The following is a 25,314-nucleotide window of genomic DNA, read 5'->3' as shown; positions in this document are numbered from 1 at the left end:
ATTCTAGATTGTAAATAATTTTCTCTCAGAATGTTAAAAGATGTCCCTTCATCACTTTCTAGCTTCCAGTGTGGTTGCTAATAGGTCTGAAGTCATTTTGATTTCTAAGCCTTTCTATGTAACCTATTTTTGATTAGTTTTGTTTTTCTTTTCTGGGACCTCTTCTTCTCTATATCCCTGACTGTCTGATATACCTGTATGATGTACCTTGTTGTGGGTCTGTCTTCATTCACTGCACTGGCATTGGATGGGACATTTCAGTTCTAGGGAATGTTCTTTAGTTACTCAGTGGGTGATTACCTCTCCTCTGATTTCTCTGTTCTCTTTCTCTTGAGCAGCCATGACTTAGATGTTGGGTCTCCTGGTCTGATCTAATTATCTTAGAGCCTTTTTTTTTTTCCGGCCTTCCCTCTATTTCTTACTTTGCTTTTTTCCCCTCTCTGTAATATTTCCTCAACTTTACCTTGCAAAATCTCTGTTAAATATTTTAAAATTTTATTCATTTAGCCTGACCTGTGGTGGTGCAGTGGGATAAAGCGTCGACCTGGAATGCTGAGGTTGCCAGTTCGAAACCTTGGGCTTGCCTGGTCAAGGCACATATGGGAGTTGATGCTTCCTGCTCCTCCCTTTCTCTCTCTCTCTCTCTTTCTCTCTCTCCTTCTCCCCCCCTCTAAAAATCAATAAATTAAAAAAAATTATTCATTTATTTATTTATGTCAATTTTTTTTTTAAGTGAGAGGAGAGTAGATAGTAAGACAGACTCCTGCATGCACTCTGACCAGGGATCCACCGGCAACCTCCTCTGGAGTACTGCTATTAAAATTTGAATTTGAATGCTTTCAGGAAACAACCATTCTGTCCTTCCCGAACTGAGAGCTGGCCTGCCCCAGACACTTGCTCTCTCATCGTCCCCTTTCATGTCCACTGTGCATGAGACCTGGAGGTTAAACTGGGTTCTATGGCATCCCACAGCTTCTCCCAGGTAGGGTGTCAGGTTAGCAGATAAATATACAAGAAGCCCAGTTAAATTTTAATGTTAGGTAAACAACGAAGTATTGTTACTTTTGTGTAAATGTGTCCCAATGCAATGTTTGAGACATATTTATATTAAACGATTTGTCTTTGTTTTTCAGAAATTCTATTTTAACTACATATTTTATCCAGCAACCTTGCACCATTGCCCTTCCAATTTCTCTCAAAGCCCCTCTACTTTCAAACAATTCTATTCACTGTCATCTGTTGATTTTTTTTTTTGACAGAGACAGAGAGAGTCAGAGATAGAGACTGATAGGGATAGAGGAAGGGAGAGAGATGAAAAGTATCAATTCTTCGTTGCTGCACCTTAGTTGTTCATTGATTGCTTTCTCATATGTGCCTTGACCGTGGGGCTACAGCAGACTGAGTGACCCTTTGCTCAAGCCAGTGACTTTGAACTCAAGCCAGAGACCATGGGATCATGTCTATGATCCCACACTCAAGTCAGCAACCCTGCAGCCCAAGTTAGTGTGCCCGTGCTCAAGCTGGATGAGCCTGCGCTCAAGCCAGGACCTCGGGGTTTCAAATCTGGGTCCTCCATGTCCCAGGCCACTGCACCACCACCTGGTCAGGCTGTCATCTGTTGATTGATTTATTTGTTCAATACATATGGTACTGGAAAGCCAGGTACTAAGTGATGTGCTGTGCTACAACACATTCTCTACAGGGTATGCAGAGAAGTCATTTCCTTATAAGCATCCAATTCTCTTATTATTATATTTAATACATACCACTGGAGCACATAACCCTGCTCCAGCCTTCCTTTAAAATAATTGTCTTTTTAAAATTATTTATTTATTTATTTTTTGTATTTTTCTGAAGTTGGAAATGGGGAGGCAGTCAGACAGACTCCTGCATGTGCCCACTGGGATCCACCTGGCATGCCCACAAGGGGGCAATGCTCTGCCCATCTGGGGCGTCGCTCTGTTGCAACCAGAGCCATCCTCAGCGCCCGGGCCAACTTTGCTCCAATGGAGCCTCAGCTGCGGGAGGGGAAGAGAGAGACAGAGAGGAAGGAGAGGGGGAGGGGCGGAGAAGCAGATGGGCGCTTCTCCTGTGTGCCCTGGCCGGGAATCAAACCTGGGACTCCTGCACGCCAGGCCGACGCTCCACCACTGAGCCAAACAGCCAGGGCCTAAAATAATTGTCAATCCACCCAAGCCACAAGAATCAGACAAGAAAAAGAAATAAAAGGCATCCAAATTGGAAAAGAAGAAGTAAAATTGTCATTATTTTCAGATGACATTATATATACAGAGAACTCTAATAAGTTCACACACATACACACACACACACACACACAAAACCCGTACTAGAACTGATGGGAGAATTCAGTAAAGCAGGAGGATACAAAATTAATATTCAGAAGTTCGTGGCTTTTTATATACCAATAAGTAACTATCAGAAAGAAAAATTTAGAAAACAATCTCATTTACAATTGCATTTAAAAAAATACCTAGGAATAAATTTAACCAAGGAGGTAAAAGACTTGCACTCAGAAAATAATAATACAGCCTGACCTTTGGTGGGTCAGTGGATAAAATGTCGACCTGGAACACTGAGGTCACTGGTTTGAGACCCCAGGCTTACCTGGTCAAGGCACATATAAGAGTTGATGCTTCCTGTTTCTCCCCCTTCTCTCTCTCTCCTTTCTCTCTCTAAAATAAATGAATAAATAAAATCTATAAAAAATGAAAATGATAACAATAAAAGAGAGAAATCAAAGAAGATACAAATAAATTGAGGCATATACCACGTTCATAGATAGGAGGAATTAACACCATTAAAATGTTCATACTACCCAAAATAATCTATAGATTCAATGTAATTCCTATCAAAATATCAATGGCATTTTTCACAGAACTAGAACAAATAACCCTAAAATTTACATGGAAACACAGAAGACCCTAAATAGCTAAACCTATATTGAAAAAGAAGGACAAAGTTGGAGGTATCACACTACGTGATATCAAACTACACTACAAAGCTATAGTAATAAAATAGTATGGTACTGGCATAAAATGAGACACATAGGTCAATGGAACAAAATAGAGAGCACAGAAATAAACCCATATCTGTATGGTCAATTAATTTATGACAAAGAAGCAAGAATATACAATGGGGTAAAAACAGTCACTTCATAAATGATGTTGAGAAAATTAGACAGATACATGCAAAAACTGAAATCAGACCACTTTCTTACAACATATACAAAAGTAAACTCAAACTGAATTAAATATGTAAATGTAAGATCTGAAACCATATAACTCCTAGAAGAAAACATAGGCAGCAAACTCTTTGACATTGCTCTTAGTAATATTTTTTGGTTATAACTCCTCAGGCAAGGGAAACAAAAGAAAAAATAAGCAAATGGGACTACATCAAACTTGAAAGGAAACCATCAACAAAATGAAAAGACAACATACCAAGTGGGAGAAGATATTGGCTCAAGATACATTCAATAAGGGGTTAATATACAAAATTTATAAAAAAAACTTATACAACTTAACACCAAATAAGCAAACAAACAAATAATTTGATTAAAACATGAGCAGAGGACTTGAATAGACATTTTCTGAAGAGGACATATGGCCAATAAATATGAAAAGATGCTTAATATCACTAATCATCAGAGGAATGCAGATTAAAACAATAAAATATCACCTGTCCAAATGACTATCATCAGTAAATGAGCAATTAAGCATTGGCAAGAATGTGGAGAAAAGGGAACACTTGTGCATTTTTGGAAGAATTGCTAATTGGTGCAGCCACTATAAGGACAGTATGGAGGTTCTTTAAAAAGTTAAAAATATAACTACTTTATGACCCAGCAATTCCATTTCTGGAGATATATATATATATATATATTTTTTTTTTTTTTTTTTTTTTTTTTTTTTTTTGTATTTCTCTGAAGTTGGAAACGGGGAGGCAGTCAGACAGACTCCCGCATGCGACCGACCAGGATCCACCCGGCATGCCCACCAGGGGGCAATGTTCTGCCCATCTTGGGGCTTCACTCTGCCGCAATCAGAGCCATTCTAGCGCCTGAGGCAGAGGCCATAGAGCCCTCCTCAGCACCTGGGCAAAGGCTGCTCCAATGGAGCCTTGGCTATGGGAGGGGAAGAGAGAGACAGAGAGGAAGGAGAGGGGGAGGGGTGGAGAAGCAGATGGGCACTTCTCCTGTGTGCCCTGGCTGGGAATCGAACCTGGGACTCCTGCACGCCAGGCCGACGCGCTACCACTGAGCCAACCGGACAGGGCCCATTTCTGGATATTTAACTGAAGAAAACCAAAACACTAATTTGAAAAGATATATGCATCCCTATGTTCGCTGAGCCAAGTTATGGAAGCAACCTAAGTGCCCATCATAGACAAGTGGATAAAAAAGATTTGGAACATATTTACAATGGAATATAACTGAGTCATAAAAAAGAATGAAATCTTACTACTTACGACAACATGAATTGACCTAAAGAGCATTATGTTACCTGAAGTAAATCAGACATAGAAAGACAAATACCATATGGTTTCACTTACATGTGGAATCTAAAGAACAAAATAAATGAACGAAGAAAACAGAAACACTCGTAGATACAGAGAACAAACTGATGGTTGCCAAAGGGGAACGGGGTTTGGGGCTGGGTGCAAAAGATGAGGAGATTAAGAAGTACAAATTTAAGGCCCTGGCCGGTTGACTCAGCGGTAGAGCGTCGGCCTAGCGTGCGGAGGACCCGGGTTCAATTCCCGGCCAGGGCACATAGGAGAAGCGCCCATTTGCTTCTCCACCCCTCCGCTGCACCTTCCTCTCTGTCTCTCTCTTCCCCTCCCGCAGCCAAGGCTTCATTGGAGCAAAGATGGCCAGGGCACTGGGGATGGCTCCTTGGCCTCTGCCCCAGGCGCTAGAGTGGCTCTGGTCACAACATGGCGATGCCCAGGATGGGCAGAGCATCGCCCCCTGGTGGGCAGAGCGTCGCCCCATGGTGGGCGTGCTGGGTGGATCCCGGTCGGGCGCATGGGGGAGTCTGTCTGACTGTCTCTTCCTGTTTCCAGCTTCAGAAAAATGAAAAAAAAAAAAAAAAAAAGAAGTACAAATTTAGATGCAAAATAGTCATGGGGATGTAAAGTACAGCATGGGGAAAATAGGCAATAATATTGTAATAACTGTGTATGATAACAGGTGGGTACTAAACTTAGAGGGGCATCACTTTTTTTCTTTTTCTTTTTTTTTTTTTTTTACAGAAGCAGAGATAGACAGGAACAGACAGACAGGAACGGAGAGAGATGAGAAGCATCAATCATCAGTTTCTCGTTGCGTGTTGCGACTTCTTAGTTGTTCATTGATTGCTTTCTCACATGTTCCTTGACCGTGGGCCTTCAGCAGATTGAGTAACCCCCTGCTGGAGCCAGCGACCTTGGGTCCAAGCTGGTGAGCTCTTTGCTCAAGCCAGATGAGCCCGCGCTCAAGCTGGCGACCTCGGGGTCTCGAACCTGGGTCCTTCCACATATCAGTCCGACGCTCTATCCACTGCACCATCACCTGGTCAGGTGGGCATCACTTTTTAAATTATATAAATGTCTAACCACTGTGCTATACACCTGAAACTAATATAACATTGTATGTCAACTGTAATTGAAAAATAAAAAAGGAACAAATTATTTCTTACAAAAAAATAAAATAGTCAATCCTATTCTTCCTTCTCAGAATCAATCTACTGTTTCCTGCTACCCAGCCAAAATTCTTTTTGTGTGTGTGTGTGTGACAGAGACATAGAGAGAGACAGAGAGAAGAACAGATAGGGACAGACTGACAGGAAGGGAGAAAGATGAGAAGGATCAATTCTTCGTTGCAGCACTTTAGTTATTCATTGGTTGCTTTCTCATATGTGTCTTGATGGGGGGGGGGCTACAGCAGAGCAAGTGACCCCTTGCTAAAGCCAGTGTCCTTGGGCTCAAGACAGCAACCTTTGGGCTCAAAGCCAGCAACCTTTGGGCTCAAGCCAGCGGCCATGGGTTCATGTCTATGATCCCAGGCTCAAGCCAGTGACCCTGTACTCAAACCGGTGACCTCGGGGTTTCGAACCTGAGTCATCTGCGTCCCAGTCTGATGCTCTATCCACTGCACCACCGCCTATTCAGGCTCAGCCAAGATTCTTTTTTTTTTTTTTTTTTTTACAGAGACAGAGAGTCAGATAGGGACAGACAGACAGGAATGGAGAGAGATGAGAAGCATCAATCACTAGTTTTTTTTTGTTGCGACACCTTAGTTGTTCATTGATTGCTTTCTCATATGTGCCTTGACCGTGGGCCTCCAGCAGACTGAGTAACCCCTTGCTTGACCCAGCGACCTTGTGTCTAAGCTGGTGAGCTTTGCTCAAATCAGATGAGCCTGTGCTCAAGCTGGGGACTTTGGGGTCTCGAACCTGGGTCCTCCTCATCCCAGTCCGACACTCTATCCACTGCGCCACCGCCTGGTCAGGCTCAGCCAAGATTCTTTTTTTTTTTTTTTTTTTTAAATTTTTATTTTATTTATTCATTTTTAAAGAGGAAAGAGAGAGGAGAGAGAGACAGAGAAGGGGAGAGGAGCTGGAAGCATCAACTCCCATATGTGCTTTGACCAGGCAAGCCCAGGGTTTCGAACCGGCGACCTCAGCATTTCCAGGTCGACACTTTATCCACTGCGCCACCACAGGTCAGGCTCAGCCAAGATTCTTAAAAGAGTACTGTATGCCTGCACTCCCTCACCTTCCATTCATTTGAAAGATAGGATAAAGAACAGTGATTAAAAGGCCCTGGCTGGTGGCTCAGAAGATAAAGTGTCCTCCTGGCATGCCAGAGGTTGGAGGTTTAACAGCTGGTCAGTGCACTTATGAAAAGCAATCAAGTTGATGCTTCTTTCTTCCTTCCTCTCTCTTTCTCAAATTAATGGAAAAAAATTTTAAATAGTGATTAAGAGTGTGGATTTTGTTATCACACATACATGGGTTTACATCCAAATTGACTCTTGCTATTAGTAACCCAAATTACTTGATCTCTTTAAGCAACAATTTCCTTGCCTGAAAAAAACAAAAAACAAAAAACAAAAAACAAAACTGTGACTGCCTCACTTCAGAGGGTTGCTATGAGTATTAAATCAGATCATTCATATAAAAACACTTAGCACATGTCTGGCACATAATAAGCATCTCAATAAACTTTAAATTATCCCAGTAAAATCTATAGTCTTCCTAGCACTTTACTGAAAATGCTCTGGCCAAGGTTATCAATGACCTTGTAGTTGCCTGAAAACAGCCAAGGGTAGTTTTCAGTCCTGATGTTACTGGACTCCTGTGACAGTTGACATAACTTTTCCTTGCAGTTTTCTTCCCCTTTGGCCACTGGATCCCCACTTTCTCCTCTGTCATCCTCGGCCTGTCTTTTCCTTCTTGGTCTCCTTTGCCACATTCTTGTTCTCTGCCTGACTTCCGCAGGTGCTCTTTCTTGAGTTCATCCTTTCTCCTCCTGCCTCGGTTCCACACACCTTTCTAGGAGATCATGTCTACTCCTATCATTTTATTTTATTTTTTATTTTTACAGAGTCAGAGAGAGAGTCAGAGGGATAGACAGGGACAGACAGGAATGGAGACAGATGAGAAGCATCAATCATTAGTTTCTCATTGTGTGTTGCGACTTCTTAGTTGTTCATTGATTGCTTTCTCATACGTGCCTTGACTGCGGGCCTTCAGCAGACCGAGTAACCCCTTGCTGGACCCAGCGACCCTGGGTCTAAGCTGGTGAGTTTTTGCTCAAGCCAGATGAGCCCATGCTCAAGCTGGAGACCTCAAGGTCTTGAACCTGGGTCCTTCAACATCCCAGTCCAATGCTCTATCCACTGCGCCGCCGCCTGGTCAGGCTACTCCTGTCATTTTAACTGTCATATCTACGAATAAGGCATCTTTGACATCTTCACTTCTGCCTTCTCCCCTAACTAATAGTCCTCCTAAATCTCCAGATGGCTCTGGTATCTACACAATCCTAAATCTCCAGCCCTGGCTTTGGTATCTACACAATTTTAATCTTTTTCTATGAGTTTGATACCCACTTAATGTTTATTAAAAGGTACTAACATTCTGTACCATAAAAGAGGGAGGAAGAGAGGATATTGAGAGAGAGGGAAGGCAGGAGCTAAGGTTGAACAGATTGGGAGAAGGCACCTTGTATACCAATCTCTGACGCTTGGATTTTATCCTGTGGAAAACTGGAAACAGCAGGGTCTTCAAACTGAGGAGTGATATGAACAAATTTGTTTATTTATTTATTTATTTATTTATTCATTTTTTAGAAAGGAGGGAGAGAGGGGGAGAGAGAGAAAAGAGAGAGAGAAGGGGGGAGGAGCAGGAAGCATCAACTCCCATATGTGCCTTGACCAGGCAAGCCCAGGGTTTCAAACCGGCGACCTCAGCATTTCCAGGTTGACGCTTTATCCACTGTGCCACTACAGGTCAGTGAACAAATTTGTTTTAAGAAGCCAGTTGTAATAGCAGTGTGAAGGGTAGACTGGAATGGGGAGAAGACTGATGCATGAACAACATTCTGGTGGCTATTGCAGTAATGCAGGAAATAGATTTTAAAAATGTGTACATCAAGAAAATGGCAGTGGGTATAGACAAAAGAGCTAAGTTGTAAATATTATTTCTGAAATAGTTGATCAATTTAATTTGGATGGGTAAGGTAATGAGAGGAATCAAGGCTAATGCCTCTTGGTTTCTGTCTTAGGTGCCTGATGATACCACTAACCAGGATACACAATACAGAAAGGAAAGAGAGGTTAGGAGACCAAGTTGGACACAGTCAGAATGAAGAGCTAATGAGACAACCAGAATAGATACACATAGTCACTAGATGGTGACATTGGCCTGGGGGCTACATGACTTGGTGGTTGTCAACACACTAATGGCAAGTGACCCCATGATTATGGGTGAGATCATCTTCAAAGGAAGAAAGAGAACAAGAAAAAGTGAAGCCTTGGAAGCCAAGGAAGGAAAATACAGAGAAACAGTGAGTACTCAACAGCATAAATGCTGAGAGTAAATGTCTTAATGTGTGTTTTATAAAATTCCTCAGGGTGTTTGGTGGCATTCTACAGATGCAGCCATTCTAGGTGTCTGTGAAACCCAAAGAGTCCAAGACCCACTGTGGGTTCTTGGCTTAATACAGGAAAGAATTAAACTTGAGTCTGCATAGAGTTTAAAGTGAAAGGGAGTTGATTAGTGAAGCAGTGAAAGACAGAGAATGGGCTACTCCATAGATAGAGCAGCCCCCTGTTAGTGGAATTAGCTTCCTTTATTGAGGTTCATTTAATCAGGGGGTAGGGTATCATTCAGGGGGAGGAATATTTTGGATCTTTCTGGGAAAGGGTTGTAGATTTCTCAGAGGAGCTCCCTTGGCTATTTTGTGTCCTAATATATAGGCTTTCCATTTCTAATCACGGGGCATGGGGTGTGTCATTTAATATGCTAATACATTACAGTGAGCATATGATGAGGCTAGGGCTTGCCCTTAGGTGAAATTAGTTGCCATCTTGCATCCGGTCTCCGTTGGTTTTAAGCCATAAATCCTGTAAGGGGTTACTGCCTTCCTGACAGTTCCTGTAGCTTTTATCAACTGCAGCGGTTTCACCACATACCCTCTCTCACTATTGGGAGTGCGAGAGAACAAAGAGAGTAGCTATAGTTTAGAAAACACTGTGCTAAACAAATTTGAACAAATTTCTTTCCTGTACAGATTTTACTTTAATATAGTCACACTGTGAATTTCCCAGAGGAAACAAATATTAATTATCTTTCGTGTGCTAGAATTATGGGACTCTTCAGTAACAAAACAGACAGGGTTCCTGCCCTCAAGAGTTTACATTTCTCAGGAAAGTCAGCTGTTAGCTACTTAAACAAATGAGTTAACTGCAATTGAGTTAAATGCTACAGAGTTGAAGCACAGGGTATCACCGAAGTATCTAATGGGAGAAACATGAACATAGTTCTTCACCAGAGCAACTCAAGGGACTAGTGTTATGCAGGACAAAATTGAGGAAGAACAAAATTGAGGAAATGTGGTTGTGGGAAAGTCAAGTAGGCTAAAAATTGGAGCATGTATCCTAGGGTTTACCAATAAAGAGGCCGTTGATGATGCTAGTGAGAGCTGTTTCACAGAGTTGGAGAGTTGATGGAGTCTAGACAGACAATCTACTCCTTGCTAGTGTAGAGGAGGAAGAAAAAGGGCAGCAGCTGCAGGGGGTAGATAAAATCTAGGGAAGGCTGTCTTTCACCTGGGGAGTCGTCTACCTGTTTACAAGTTAAAAGAAAAAATCAGAAAAGCTAGACAGCTTGCAACTAAAGACAGGGTGCTCATATTTACTTGTAAACATTTGTTTGGTGTATTCTTTGCGTTAGTAACTGTACGAGGCACTTGCGATACAACAGGGAACACAATATACATGGTCCCTGCTCTCCTGACGTTTATATTCTAATGGGAGACAAACAATAAACAAATAAGCAAATGAAGAAATAAAATAATTAGCTATGATTATGAAGGAAATAAACCAGATACTGTGATAGAGGACAGGGGATGTGAGTGTGTGTGGGGGGGTGGTCTTTTGAGGAATGATATTTACTTGGAGACATGAAAAAATAAGAAGGCACCAGCTGTGTAAGGAGAGGGTAGGAGTGCTAAGTGCAAGGCCCTGAGATGGGAAAGTAGCTGATTCCAGAATTCCAAGGGCCACTGTGGCTGTGGTAGAGTGAGCAACTAGAACAGTGGCATCAGCTAAAGTAGGAGGTTTAGGCAGGACTCAGACCATGTAGGTCCTTGTAGACCAGGGCAGGGAATTAGGAGTATATTCATAGCTTGTGGGGAAACTATATGAAAATGGAGGGTAGTGATGCTCTCATTTACATGAAAAATAATATCAATGCCTGACCAGGTGGTGATGCAGTGAATAGAGCATCGGACTGGGACGTGGAAGACCCAGGTTTGAAACCCCAAGGTCGCCAGCTTGAGTGCGGGCTCATCTGGTTTGAGCAAAGCTCACAGCTTGAGCCCAAGGTCGCTGGCTTGAGCAAGGGGTCACTCAGTCTGCTGTAGCCCTCAGGTCAAGGCACATATGAGAAAGCAATCAGTGAACAACAAAGGTGCCACAATGAAAAATTGATGCTTCTCATCTCTCTCCTTTCCTGTCTGTCTGTCCCTATCTGTCCCTCTCTCTGTCTCTCTCTGTCTCTGTCACACACACAAATAATAATAATAATAATATCACTGAGGCTGTGTGGAAAATAGATCGGGATAAGGCAAAAGGGAGGAAATAGAGAGCCCAAGTTAGGACACCACAGCAGTAAATAGGCCAATGAAAGACAACTCTGTCTGGACGAGCGTGGAGGAAATGGGGTAATGAGAGTGGACAGATTCAGGAAATATTTTACAGAGGTTGAACCCACAGGACTCAGTGATGGATTAGATATGGGAGATGAGGAAAATATCTAGTATGAAGGAGCAGAGATTTAGATAATGTGTGGGTCTTTTGGAAGGATTATTATTATTTCTTACTGTTCATATTTTTCATCTTTATTTTTTCTTCTGGAAGGATTACTTTTGAAGAGGAGAGTAAAGGGAAAATACAGGTGACTGACTCAGAACCCATCTGATAAACATTTACTGAGCACCTACCAGATGGCACACCGTGTGTTAGGTGGTGAACATACAGAGAAGAATAAAGCATAGATAGCTCCAGTCTTTGTGGAAGGCAAACCTACAGCCACATTAACTCTGATACTGAGTGATTTGCCCAGTAATAGAAATTTACCCAGCGGTGGCACACAGGTAAGAGTGCTTCATTCTGCCTGCGGTACTGGAGGGAAGAGATGTCAGGGAAGGAGGTAAGGCTAGATTCTTTGGAAGATGAGTCCAGAAGTGGAGAAGGGAAATTGAGGAACACTGAGCTTTATAAACTTGATTTTTCCCCATGAAGCATGAGGCAGTCATCTGTTGCAAGTGGGTAACAGGTTAGAAGACTTGAAAAAATGCTATAAATATATTCTTGGCTGCATTCCTCGTAGGTGAAGTGACTGGATTTGTACCTTCAGAACCCAGCATGATATTATGGCCATAGTCACAGGAGCTTTTATGCTCATCCAGAGATAGCACTGAGGGCAGAGCTCCCCAAAAGTCTTAATTTTCCCCAGGTTAGTTATTATTACTCTATTATTTATTCAACAATATTTAATAAACATTTATTGTGTGCCTGACATAGAATAAATGAATGAGAGAACAAAAGAATAAATTGTTAAGTGAATGAAAAAGTAAAAAATTATATATATATTTATAGCTTGTCATTGAAACTAAAAACAATATAAAAAATTTTAACTAAAAATTTGATAACAATATTTTAAGCTACCCCATCTTTTTTTGTGTGTGTATTTTTCCGAAGTGAGTAGTGGGGGGCTGCAGACAGACTCCTGCATGCGCCCAACCTGGATCCAGCAGCATGCCCACCAGGGGGTGATGCTCAGCCCATCTGGGGCATTGCTCCGCTGCAACCAGAGCAATTCTAGTGCCTGAGATGGAGGCCATGGAGCCATCCTCAGAGCCGGGGGCCATCTTTGCTCCAGTGGAGCCTTGGCTGCAGGAGGGGAAGAGAAAGAGAGAAAGGAGAGGGGGAAGGGTGGAGAAGCAGATGGGCGCTTCTCCTGTGTGCCCTGGCAGGAATTTGAATCCGGTACTTCCACATGCCAGGCTGATGCTCTACCTTTGAGCCAACCCGCCAGGGCTAAGCTACCCCACTTTTAACATTGAAACAGCCATTGAACCTGCCTAGACTGCCCATCGCAAAAATAGTTAGTGTTTATTAAGGTCTGTAATAGATCAGATTCTATGTCAAGCATTTTTTTTTTTTTGATAGAGACAGAGAGAGTCAGAGAGAGGGATAGGGACAGACAGACAGGAAGGGAGAGAGATGAGAAGCATCAATTCTTTATTGCAGCACCTTAGTTGTTCATTGATTGCTTTCTCATATATGCCTTGACTGGGGGGGGGGGCTACAGCAGAGTGAGTGACCCCTTGCTCAAGCCAGCGACCTTGGGCTTCAAACCAGCTACCTTTGGTCTTCAAGCCAGTGACCATGGGGTCACCTCTATGATCCCACACTAAAGACAGCTGGTGAGCCAGCGCTCAAGCCGGTGACCTTGGGGTTTCTAACCTGGTCCTCTGCATTCCAGTCCAATGCTCTATCCATTGTGCCACCGCCTGGTCATGCCTCTGCCAAGCATTTTACATATATTTCTTATTTATTATTTTTACAGTCACCCCAGAGACAGATGTCTCATCCTGATTTTATAGGTAGCTTAGAAATCCATCCCAGGTCTTATTCTAAAGTCAGACCTCAACACTGCAGAGTTTTTATTATTCTCATACTTCCAAAATATACTACGCTTTTGCATAAACATTACTTGATCATTTGAACCTGTATCTTTTTTGTTACTGAAAATGTTAGGAATGAAGATATATAAAGCTCCTATTTTTGCTGGCTGGAAAAACATGGAGGCATGCATCTGCAAAGAGGGAAGGTAATCTTTGACCTCCTGCAACTGTGTATGGGTCCCTAGACAATGGTTTCCTACTATTGTCATCATTTCTCTGTTTCCTGCAAATTAATCACACAATAAGTATTGGGTATTGGGCATCTCAACATTAACCAATTTATAAATTTGAACCAATTCTGCTATGTGGAATGGAGAATTATAAGATAGGATATTTGCCTTCAAAGAGTTTCCAATTAGTAGAAGATATAAGACCACAAAAAGCGCAATAAAAGCAAATTAGCCAGTATATACTTGGGTACTAAATTGTTTGGCACAGTTTATTTAAAAAAAAAAAAGAAGCTTAGGAGACATGACATTTAGAGTTATCTGGGGCAAGGGAAAGTAACGTTTATTGAACTTTTAAAAAAACCTAAGACATTATGTATAAAACCTAAGACATTATGTATTAGATATTGTGTTAGTCTCTTCAGATATATTATTTTAATGTATCGCCCAATCTTGTTCAACAAAATTTCTATATTTATACAAAATACCTTACTAGGTTTTATTGGTGAAAGAAATTCTTTTCGTGTGTGTGTGTGTGTGTGTGTGTGTGTGTGTGAGAGAGAGAGAGAGAGAGAGAGAGAGAGAGAGAGAGAGGGAGAGAGACAGGAAGGAGAGAGATGAGAAGCATTAACTCATAGTTGCGGCAACTTAATTGTTCATTGATTGCTTTCTCATATGTGCTTTGACCAGGGGGCTCCAACTGAGCCAGTGACCCTTTGCTCAAGCCAGCAACCTTAGGCTCAAGCCAGCGACATTGGGCTTCAAGCCAGAGACCATAGGTTATGTCTATGATCTCACACTTTAGGCAGTGACCCCACACTCAAGCTGGTGAGCCTGTTCTCAAGCCGGTGACCTCGGGGTTTCAAATATGAGTCCTCTGCATCCCAGGCCAATGCTCTTTCCACTGCACCACCAACTCATCAGGCAATAAGGAGTAATCTTTAAAATTCATCAAACAGATGAAGAGTTAGAAAAGTCACTAAAGAGATCTCTGTACTGCAATACATTTTTTCCCTTTTGTTGTCTCTCTTGTCCTGGTAACTACAGATGTTACTTAATTCAACCATGACACTCAGGACTGAAGAGAATGCTTACTTTTTAACTGTAAACTGCCTTCCCAGAGCTCATACCTAAGATCACAGTTCTATTTTCAGGGACCAAAGTCTCTGCAGATTAACTGGTGACAGGAAACCAGAGCTGGGTGTTTTTTCACGATTGTTGTTATCTCTGTAAAAAAGGTTATTTAGAAACATAATCTTGTTACAAAGCCCTGGACAGAGGAGGCAGGGTATACATAGCAAACCCTGACAATTCCACAAGACTGTCATTGACCTCCATCAGTGTTACCTGTCAGCAACCACCCCTGAACCAACTCAGATAGTACCCAAGCAGACCAAGGCATCATAGATAGGGACAGCAGCAGTTCTTTCTTGATCTAAGTAGATTAAATTAAATTTATACTTAACTAGTTTCCAGATTCCAGTATCTTCCCAGCTATATACTCTTTTCAAATTAATGAATACATTGGCCCTGGCCGGTTGGCTCAGTGGTAGAGCATCGGCCTGGCGTGCAGAAGTCCCGGGTTCGATTCCCAGCCAGGGCACACAGGAGAAGCACCCATCTGCTTCTCCACACCTCCCCCTCTCCTTCCTCTCTGTCTCTCTCTTCCCCTCCCGCAGCGAGGCTCCATTGGAGCAAAGATGGCCCGGGCGCTGGTGATGGCTCCTTGGCCTCTGCCCCAGGCGCTAGAGTGGCTCTGGTCGCAGCAGAGCGACGCCCCGGAGGGGCAGAGCACACACACCCCCCCACCCCACCCCCGGTGGGCAGAGCGTCGCCCCCTGGTGGGTGTGCCGGGTGGATCCCGGTCCGGCACATGCGGGAGTCTGTCTGACTGTCTCTCCCCGTTTCCAGCTTCAGAAAAAATACAAAAATACAAAAAAAATTAATGAATACATTAAAAAAAATTTTATTTTTTTTTATTTTTAGAGACAGAGGAAGGGGGAGAGAAAGAGAAAGAAGCATTCATTGGCTGTTTGATTTAGTTATGTATTCATTGGCTGCTTCCTGCATGTGCCCTGACCAGGGATTGAATATGCAACTTTGGTGTTTTAGGATGACACTCTGAGCTAACGGGTCAGGGCCTGAATTAGTTTTAATTGCTGGTGAACAGTAATTTTAGGAAAACTAAAGAGGCAAAATGAATTGCTAGAATTTCTCTGGGTGATGACCAGAACACTGCTGGGATCTGATGAGGCCAAAAGAGACCTGGAGAGCTGAGCTGGTTGTGGTGCTCTGGGGGTGGGGCAATGTTATCTGTCAAAAGGAATATAAATCTGCAAACTAAACCAGGTAGTTTGGGGGAAATGTGTTTATTCCATTTTAACTCTCCCCGTTTGTAATATCGCTTTTCTACTTTTCAACTTGAATTTACTACAGAACTGGAACATTTATTCCAACAAAATGTGCCTGGTGTTATCCTTCAGTGATTAATAACATCTGCTTAGTATGCAGTAACTTCAGTGCAGTACTTGTACCATTCTGAGGATATCTTTACTTTCTTTAGGTGAATATATTGAAGAGGCAATTTTTTTTTTACCTACTATGAAGTCCAAAGGAAAATGGTACTTGGCTTCTTGGGCTTATTAGCCTTTAAACTTAGTGACTACCAGATGTTACTAAAACATATTTGGAAAATAACTTTATCTGTTGAAACTTATTTTAGAAACCAGAATATTATACTGTAAGTCATGAAAGAGGAAAAATGTTGAACTATAAAGTATAGCCAAGTGTGATATAATCATTTTATTGAGGATATGGTATGGGCAAATCTTTTTTCTTACATATTGCAGACCAGTAGTTTTATTGCTAGCTTTACCCAGTGGCCAGATAAGTTTCTACTGAATGAGCACAAAAAATGTTTTACATAAATGTTAAAGTCACGCTTTAAAATTAAATACTGGCCCGGGCCGGTTGGCTCAGTGGTAGAGCGTCGGCCTGGCGTGCGGAAGTCCTGGGTTCGATTCCCGACCAGGGCACACAGGAGAAGCGCCCATCTGCTTCTCCACCCCTCCCCCTCTCCTTTCTCTCTGTCTCTCTCTTCTCCTCCCGCAGCTGAGACTCCATTGGAGCAAAAGATAGCCCAGGCACTGGGGATGGCTCCTTGGCCTCTGCCCCAGGTGCTAGAGTGGCTCTGGTTGCAACCGAGTGACACCCCGATGGGCAGAGCATCGCCCCCTGGTGGGCGTGCTGGGTGGATCCCGGTGGGGCGCATGCGGGAGTCTGTCTGACTGCCTCCCCGTTTCCAGCTTCAGAAAAATACAAAAATAAATAAATAAATAAAATTAAATTAAATATCCATTGCATTTTGAAGTAATTTATTACATGTTCTTACAAGCTAATATCTTTTAAAGTTATGATACTTTGTAAAATAAGCCTTAGAACAGAAAACATAAGAATTCTGGTGACCTGTCCAGCAATGTGGTAAGTAATGAACACATTTGGTTTGAATTTGAAAAAAAAAGCTATTATGTTTCCTTTTAAAAAAAACTTACACAAAGTTGCCATGGCCAGGTAGCTCTGTTGATTAGAGCAGGGGTCCCCAAACTTTTTACACAGGGGGCCAGTTCACTGTCCTTCAGACTGTTGGAGGGCAGACTATAAAAAATTACGAACAAATCCCTATGCACACTGCACATATCTTATTTTAAAGTAAAAAAACAAAACAGGAACAAATACAATATTTAAAATAAAGAACAAGTAAATTTAAATCAACAAACTGACTAGTATTTCAATGGGAACTATGCTCCTCTCACTGACCACCAATAAAAAAGGTGCCTCTTCTGGAAGTGCAGTGGGGGCCGGATAAATGGCCTCAGGGGGCCGCATGCGGCCCGCGGGCCGTAGTTTGGGGACCCCTGGATTAGAACATCTTCCTGAAGTGCAGAGGTTGTCAGTTTGATCCCTGGTCAGGGCACATACAGGAACAGACCAATGTTCCTGTCTCTCTCTTTCCCTTCCTGTCTCGCTAAAATCAGTAATAAATTGAAAAAAAAAAACCAACAAAAAACTTATATAGAGTGTTAAATGTGTGAAATCCACTTTAGCATGTTAAAAAAATTTGGGTTTAAGATAATATCACAGATGTGCCTGACTGGTCGTGGCGCAGTGGATACAGCGTTGACCTGGGACACTGAGGTCCCAAGTTTGAAACCCTGAGAAACTTGAGCGCAGGCTCACCAGCTTGTACATGCAGTCGCTGACTTGAGCATGGAATCAGACATGATCCCACGGTCACTGGTTTGAAGCCCAAGCCTGAGTAAGGGAATCACTGGCTTGCCCTCCACAACCCCGCCCTCCCCAAGACACGTATGAGAAGCAATCAATGAACAATTAAAGTGTTGCAACTATGAGTTAATGCTTCTCATCTCTCAGTAAAAAAAAATTTTTTTAATGCATAGGGAGCATGACTGGTGGTGGTGCAGTGGGTGAAACATCGTCCTGGGATGCTGAAGACCCAGGTTTCAAACCCCGAGAGGCTTGAGTGCGGTTCATTCTGCTTGAGCACAGGATATCAGCTTGAGCGCAAGATCATCAACATGATCACATTGTTGCTGGCTTGGAGCCCAAGGTCACTGGCTTGAGTATGGGGTCACTGGACACACAACCCCCCACCCCCCATCAAGGGATGTATGAAAAGCAATCAATGAACAACTTAAGTGCTACTACTACAAGTTGATGCTTCTCATCTGTCTCCCTTCCTCCCTCTCCTCACTAGAAAAAAAAAAAAGTATCACAGATGTAAATATATACAACTTCAAATTATTTGGAATTCTAGATTCTAAATATTTTATTTTATTTTTTATTATTTTTTTATTTTTTTCTGTACTTTTCTGAAGCTGGAAACAGGGAGAGACAGCCAGACAGACTCCCACATGCGCCCGACCAGGATCCACCCTGCACGCCCACCAGGGGCGACGCTCTGCCCACCAGGGGGTGATGCTCTGCCCCTCCGGGGCGTCGCTCTGCCACAACCAGAGCCACTCTAGCGCCTGGGGCAGAGGCCAAGGAGCCATCCCCAGCGCCCGGGCCATCCTTGCTCCAATGGAGCCTCGCTGCTGGAAGGGAAGAGAGAGATAGAGAGGAAGGAGAGGGGGAGGGGTGGAGAAGCAGACGGGAGCCTCCCCTGTGTGCCCTGGCCCAGAATCGAACCCGGGACCTCTGCACGCCAGGCTGACGTTCCACCACTGAGCCACCCGGCCAGGGCCAATATTTTATTTTTTTACAGAGAGAGTCAGAGAGAGGGATAGATAGGGACAGACAGGAACGGAGAGAGATGAGAAGCATCAATAATCAGTTTTTTGGGGGTTTTTTTATTTTATTTTTCTGAAGCTGGAAACGGGGAGAGACAGTCACAGACTCCTGCATGCGCCGACTAGGATCCACCTGGCACGCTCACCAGGGGCGATGCTTTGCCCCTCCGGGGCGTCGGTCTGCCTCGACCAGAGCCACTCTAGCGCCTGAGGCAGAGGCCAAGGAGCCATCCCCAGTGCCTGGGCCATCTTTGCTCCAATGGAGCCTTGGCTGCGGGAGGGGAAGAGAGAGACAGAGAGGAAGGAGGGAGGGGGTGGAGAAGCAAATGGGCGCTTCTCCTATGTGCCCTGGCCGGGAATCGAACCCGGGTCCCCCCGCACACCAGGCCGACGTTCTACCACTGAGCCAACCGTCCAGGGCCAATCATCAGTTTTTGTTGCGACACCTTAGTTGTTCATTGCTTGCTTTCTCATATGTGCCTTGACCGTGGGCCTTCAGCCAACTGAGTAACCCCTTGCTCAAGCCAGCAAACTTGGGTCCAAGCTGGTGAGCTTTTGTTCAAACCAGATGAGCCCGCATTCAAGCTAGTAACCTCAGGGTCTCAAACCAGGGACTTCCGCATCCCAGTCCAACACTTTATCCACTGCACCACCGCCCGGTCAGGCTAGATTCTAAATATTTTAAATTGAAGTTAAAATGAAATCAAGTGTAAATTAACCTATGATTTGTTTTTCCTTCTGGTTATTTTTAGTAAAATAGGATGTGAGACTGGCAAATAATTTGCTAGGAGGACCCATTCTTGTGATTGAATTCCAAGTAGTATTTTTTAGTTCATCTCATTCTTTCAAAAAAACAAATCCTGCCCTGGCCGGTTGGCTCAGCGGTAGAGCATCGGCCTAGCGTGCGGAGGACCCGGGTTCGATTCCCGGCCAGGGCACACAGGGGAAGCGCCCATTTGCTTCTCCACCCCTCTGCCGCGCCTTCCTCTCTGTCTCTCTCTTCCCCTCCCGCAGCCAAGGCTCCATTGGAGCAAAGATGGCCCGGGCGCTGGGGATGGCTCCTTTGCCTCTGCCCCAGGCGCTAGAGTGGCTCTGGTCGCAACATGGTGACACCCAGGATGGGCAGAGCGTCGCCCCTGGTGGGCGTGCGGGGTGGATCCGGTGGGGCGCATGCGGGAGTCTGTCTGACTGTCTCTCCCTGTTTCCAGCTTCAGAAAAATGCAAAAAAAAAAAAAAAATCCTATTGTGTTCTAAACAGAGATCATAAACATCTCAATTCTATTTTTCAATCCTTTTCTTTTTTAAAATACCTTTTCTATGCACTTTAGCTAACAGCTTCATAGTTCAAATTTCAAAAGTAGGGTAGGAGGGAAGTGAGAGTGATTAAAAACCAAATAAAAATGGCCCACACATCTTATGAAGCACTTTATTACAATAAATAGTTGACTTCACTGGGTATAGCACACCTTCCAGAAACCGTATTTACCACAGATCACCCAAACAATTATGTTCAGTATTAACTAAAAGGCCAAAGGATTGGATTTATGCAGTGTTTTTTAAAAATACATTTTATATTAAGGATATTATGTGCATTATCAAATAGTTCATTGCTTGCTTGAACTATTAAAACTGAAGATTGATGCTTCTCATCTCTCTCTGTTCCTATCTGTCTGTCCCTATCTATCCCTCTCTCTCTCTGTAAAAAAATAAAATAAAATATTTAGGTCATTCTGTATTTCTGAAGTGTCATTTTTTCTGATTCTCATTTATCTATTTGAACTAGGGAGAAAGTACTGAGATAGTTGTATTGGACCTATCAACTACTTATTTTGAACCCTGAAGATCCAAGGGGTTCATAGCTTAAATTTATATGGTCTAGCGTCTCATCAGAAAACAGGGGAAAAAAAGGCTGATGTAAATAAGTTATAAGGATATCTGACTACCTTATAAGAACATTATGCAGAATCATTAAAAGCTATAACCCTGGCAAGATTCCTAAGTGAAAAGGGGTAGCTACTTCATATCTTATTTCTGGTTACCTCTACACTTTTGTTTTTCATCAGGTCTTCAACCAGACCCCTTTGGAAGGTAACAGTTTATGAATGCAAACCCCTTTCCTTTGCCTGGTCTTATTTTTTGAGTGGTGCAGGGAGAGACCCCACCAGACAGTGGCCTGTTTTAAATCATTAGGCTTCTCTCCCCTTAACATTCATGCTACTTGGGAAGGCAGTAAGGCAAACAAGACCTCGCATTTTAACATTTTATTAAGGGACCATTTAGCCACCTCTCTCTAGGATGGACACAAGGTATAGGGTTATTCCCTTACATGAGTGTTTTAAAATTAGGGTGGGAGATGACATGCTAAAAAGCATTTAAGAAACTGTAAGGGGAATCTTCTTTTTAATCCCAAGAACAGCCTTTATATACATATATATATACACATTTTTTTTTTTTGATTTTTTTATTTATCCATTTTTAGAGAGAGAGAAGGGAAGAGGAGCAGGGAGCATCAACTCCCATATGTACCTTGACCAGACAAGGTTTTGAACCAGTGACCTCAGCACTACAGTTTGAGGATTTATCCACTGCGCCACCACAGGTCAGGCAGAACAGCCTTTTCACACTTCTCTATCATCTTTCCACTGTGTAGAAACGAAGACCAAAAAATGAGAATCAGTGGAGGGTGTTGGCATGGAGAGCTATTAATTTTGTGTGACTGATTTGGAGGACATATCTGACTTTCTCTGATTGGTCCCAGTTAAAAGCAGGGGTAAAAATTAGGGAGGCTGGCAGTCAAAGACCACTCTTGCCCATTCTGGGCTGGTAACTGCAGGGGCTGCGGTTTGACTTCCCTGGCTGGTCGCTGCAGATGTTGAGGGTCAGAGTTCTGTGTCACATGGTCTGGCCATTGTCTTACATATTTAGTCTCTCAGCTGGGTGAGATCCAGGATTTTCTTTTCCCTAGACGTAGCTAGCTTTTTAGCTTCAAATTTTTGTTTCACCTGGAACAACCTAACTTTCCTGTTATTTCTCTGTTAAGAATAAACAGAGACGTTAGGATATGAGAAATATTTACGGGGACAAATACATGCCTATCTTTCTGGTGAGGGTCAGGCCGCATAATTACCCTCGGCCTGCCGGTTCTCCTGTCCGTATAGAACTCTTATTTCCACTGCGACTGAGTGCTCGGCGGCTTCTCAACACCGGGAGGCCGGGCCCACCACCCCTTTCTTTGAGGCCAGCCTTTGGGGTGGGCAGCAAGGTCGCGGCCCCGGGCGCCCCCCAGGCGGCGCAACCCCCGCCCGCCCCCCACGGAGAGCCCGCAGGTCCCGCCGGCCCCCCTTCCGGCCCCCTCCCCCAACCGCGCGCCGCCGTCTCCCGGCCACTGGCTCCGCGCGTTCCTGGACGGACGAGGCTCCCCCGGTCCTGCAGCAGCGTCCCGGGCCGCGGGAGATGGCAGGTCAGCTCTCCCGACTCCACGCCGTAGCCCGGAGAGGCCATGGTCGGAGCGCATCCTGGGTCAGGAATAAGCAGATCCTCTCTGGCCACAACCCCCGATTTCCACTTTTTCTGCGGGGGGCGCGAAGGCAGGGCGGACTCCACGTAGCCGCCAGTCCCCAGTCGTCCTCAGCTGTGGGAAAGCAGCCTTCCTTTCCCTTCTGAGAGGAGCCGTGTCTCCCCTTCAGCTTCTCCCCAGCGCGGGCGTCCGCGGGCCCTCGTCGGTGTGCGAGCGCGGCCCTACCTTTCCTCTTCGGGGCGCTACTCGGGCCTGCGTTCCCTGCGCCAAGGCCGGGGAGGCGGTGACGCCGCGGCGGGCGCAGCAGCGACGGCCGAGCGCTCGCCATCTTGCGTGGAGGAGGAGCCGCGGCCGCGGCCATGCGGAGAGGCCGGCAGCGAGGCGGGGGTGGGGGAGCGGCGGTCGAGGGAGGGGCAGAGGAGCCGACTCAGCCTGGGCAGCGACTTCGGTGGCGCCATGAGAGCGGGCAGCGGCGGAGGTAGGGCCGGCCGAGCCGGGCAGCGGCGGCCGCGGGCTGGTGGGCCGCGGGCCGAGAGCGGAGGTGGGTGGGGCGGGGTGGGCGGAGGCGTCTGAGCCGCCGCGAGGGGCCCGGTGGGGGCGGGCGGAGATTTCCGAGGAGGAAGAAGCGCCGCCATTTTGGGAGCTTCGAATCAACAATAAAGGACCGGGGGTGCCGAGCGGGAGTGGCCTCGGTGGTAGGACTCAGCCCGAGCCGCGGGGAGTTGGGTGAGGCTGTGGGGCGCGGGTCGAGGTCCGCTGTGCGGTGCGGGCTGCGGGAGCCCCTCGGCCGGTGTGAGGGGCGCTCTGAGGCGGAGGCCTAAGGCCTGGATGGGCCTCGGGGAGGAAAGCCGGCGCAGCCTTGGGTCGGGGACGCAGGGGAAAAGACCAGTATGGGGATGTCGTACGCGGCGGGGTCCGTAGAAGGAGAGGCCGAGGACCCGGAGGAGCTTTATAGGAGTGAGGGACCACGGGGGCGCCAAGGACTTGGGCGGTGGTGGAGGTTACAGGGTGCGAGGCAGCCCAATAGGGGGCGGCAGGGATGTGCAGTAGTGGGGGGGGGGGGCGCTCGATTTAGAAGGGGACCAGCAGCTGCTGGATGGAAATAAGGCCTTGTAGGTCGATAACAAGAGGCTGCTGCTGGAGCCCCCAAATCGTGGAGGAAAGAAGAGCTTTTTTTGGTTAAGAGTTTCTCTTTGGGGCTTTCTAGGGAGAGTCCATATTGTTTCCTACCCACGGAGCTGGTTCTTGTTGCGCAGATACGATTTGCAGGGCCCCAACCCTTTTGTGTTGATGGTCACAGGGAGTTGGCTTGAAGTGTGGGTGTTTCTTTGGGGAGGGGGACAGGGACAGCAAGAAAATTGTCTTACAGTTATGGGACTCGAATCATTGGCTTTTTTCCCCTAGTGCTTACTTCCTTTTCTCTCCCACAGTCCCCGCCTCCCTTCGCAATAAGACAAGTCACTCCAACTTGCAGGCCCACCGTGGAGAAACTGCACTGGAGATGACGATGACTGTTGTAAAACTATTCCTTGTTAACTAGAATCTGGAAAGTAATTTAAGAAACGCAGCGTGGGGTCCCTCCCAGCTAGCTAGTCTACGTTTCGTTCGTATTTCTGGAAAATGTGAAAATATAAGTTGCAAATCTAAATTGGGAAGGGGTAGGAGGAGTATTCCTTCTCTGAGACAGTGCTGCAATGGAGATTTCAGTTTTAATTAAAAAGGGAGCAGTTATCACATTTTGGATTTTGGGAGATACATGAGGTCTTACATGTATGATGGACAGTAACGATATCAATTTAGTCTTTGGAGGTTACCGTCTTCATCCTTGGTACTTTGCAAACAAATTTTCTGTCTGATGTGAACTCTACTGATAGAGTGTCAATCGTAAAAAAAACCTGTCAATACAGATACATTTACTGCCTTGAACTGAAATTTGGTGGCCGTTAACTACGATCTGCTTAAGAAGTATTTCAGATTCTGGGAGACTTCGAAATGCTTCTTTGTGTGTGTGATAATCAGGATTGCTAGTGAGCAACTTTATTTTCAATTTTTAAAAAACAAATTTTATAAAATTTTTATTGTTTGAGAAGACTTGGTGTGTGACAAAAATAACACATAAACAAACCCAACAGAGTAGGTCTTTATATTCTGGCCTTTGTAAATTAATTCTTTCATTTACTACGTTCTAAAATAAGGATTCGGTTTGGGAATAATTAAAAATGGAAGAGGTTAACCAGTTCTTTTTAAAAAACAATACTCTGGGTTTCTTGGAAAGTTTGTTTCAAGTTACTAGTGTGTTCAGCTTTTCACAGTTTTTATTTTTTAACAAGGTAATTTCTTTTTTTGTTTTTATAACTTTTAAAATACTGTTTTAATTTAGGCTATACTTTTAATATTCAAGTTTTATTAAAATTGCTACAGGAGTTTTGACATGTAGACAATGTTCCCTCTTCCGTATTGTTTTAAAGAGCAAAACTTAAGGGAAAAAAGAAAATGCATTTTTTTTTGTAAAGTTTAACTTCTGTAGTTGAAATTTGTAAGGACACAAATGGGTTTTTCATTTCTGAAAGCATAGGTAAGGTTAAGTCAGAAGCTTACATAACTCTTTGAGGACTCAGTTGCTGTCAGAAATGGAAAAATATTGTCTTGTACATATGTAGACTTACTTTAGTTGTGAGATACTTAATTGAGTTGTAATGCAATTAAGTGTAATGAGTCACTGACATTTAGAAAATTCATCAGGGAGGAAATTGAAAGGAAGATATTTGACAATTAATGCTAAATTAATCACAGTATCCATCTACCTATATTCTCTGGGTTGCTTTGAACTGACCTGTGTGTGTGT

At 44.3% G+C, this 25,314-nt stretch overlaps 1 protein-coding gene across 4 annotated transcripts in view; it reads left to right on the top strand.

Moving 5' to 3' along the window:
• The first annotated feature begins 22,305 nt into the window (after window positions 1–22,305).
• The window catches only part of DDX6 (DEAD-box helicase 6), a 40,733-nt gene continuing 37,724 nt past the window's right edge, over window positions 22,306–25,314 (top strand). The window contains exon 1 of one of the 4 annotated variants that reach the window (XM_066246163.1): window positions 22,306–22,947. The gene's annotated coding sequence lies outside the window, so the exon portion shown is untranslated. Of the gene's footprint in view, window positions 22,948–23,063; window positions 23,196–25,314 lie in introns of those variants that run through there. The other 3 variants (XM_066246187.1, XM_066246178.1, XM_066246171.1) reach the window with 3 other exon arrangements.

Source organism: Saccopteryx bilineata, chromosome 1 (assembly GCF_036850765.1).
Source record: "Saccopteryx bilineata isolate mSacBil1 chromosome 1, mSacBil1_pri_phased_curated, whole genome shotgun sequence".
Classification (NCBI taxonomy): Eukaryota; Metazoa; Chordata; class Mammalia; order Chiroptera; family Emballonuridae; genus Saccopteryx; species Saccopteryx bilineata.
Note: the sequence above shows the minus strand (reverse complement) of the source record. Positions and strands in the feature narration are given on the sequence as shown.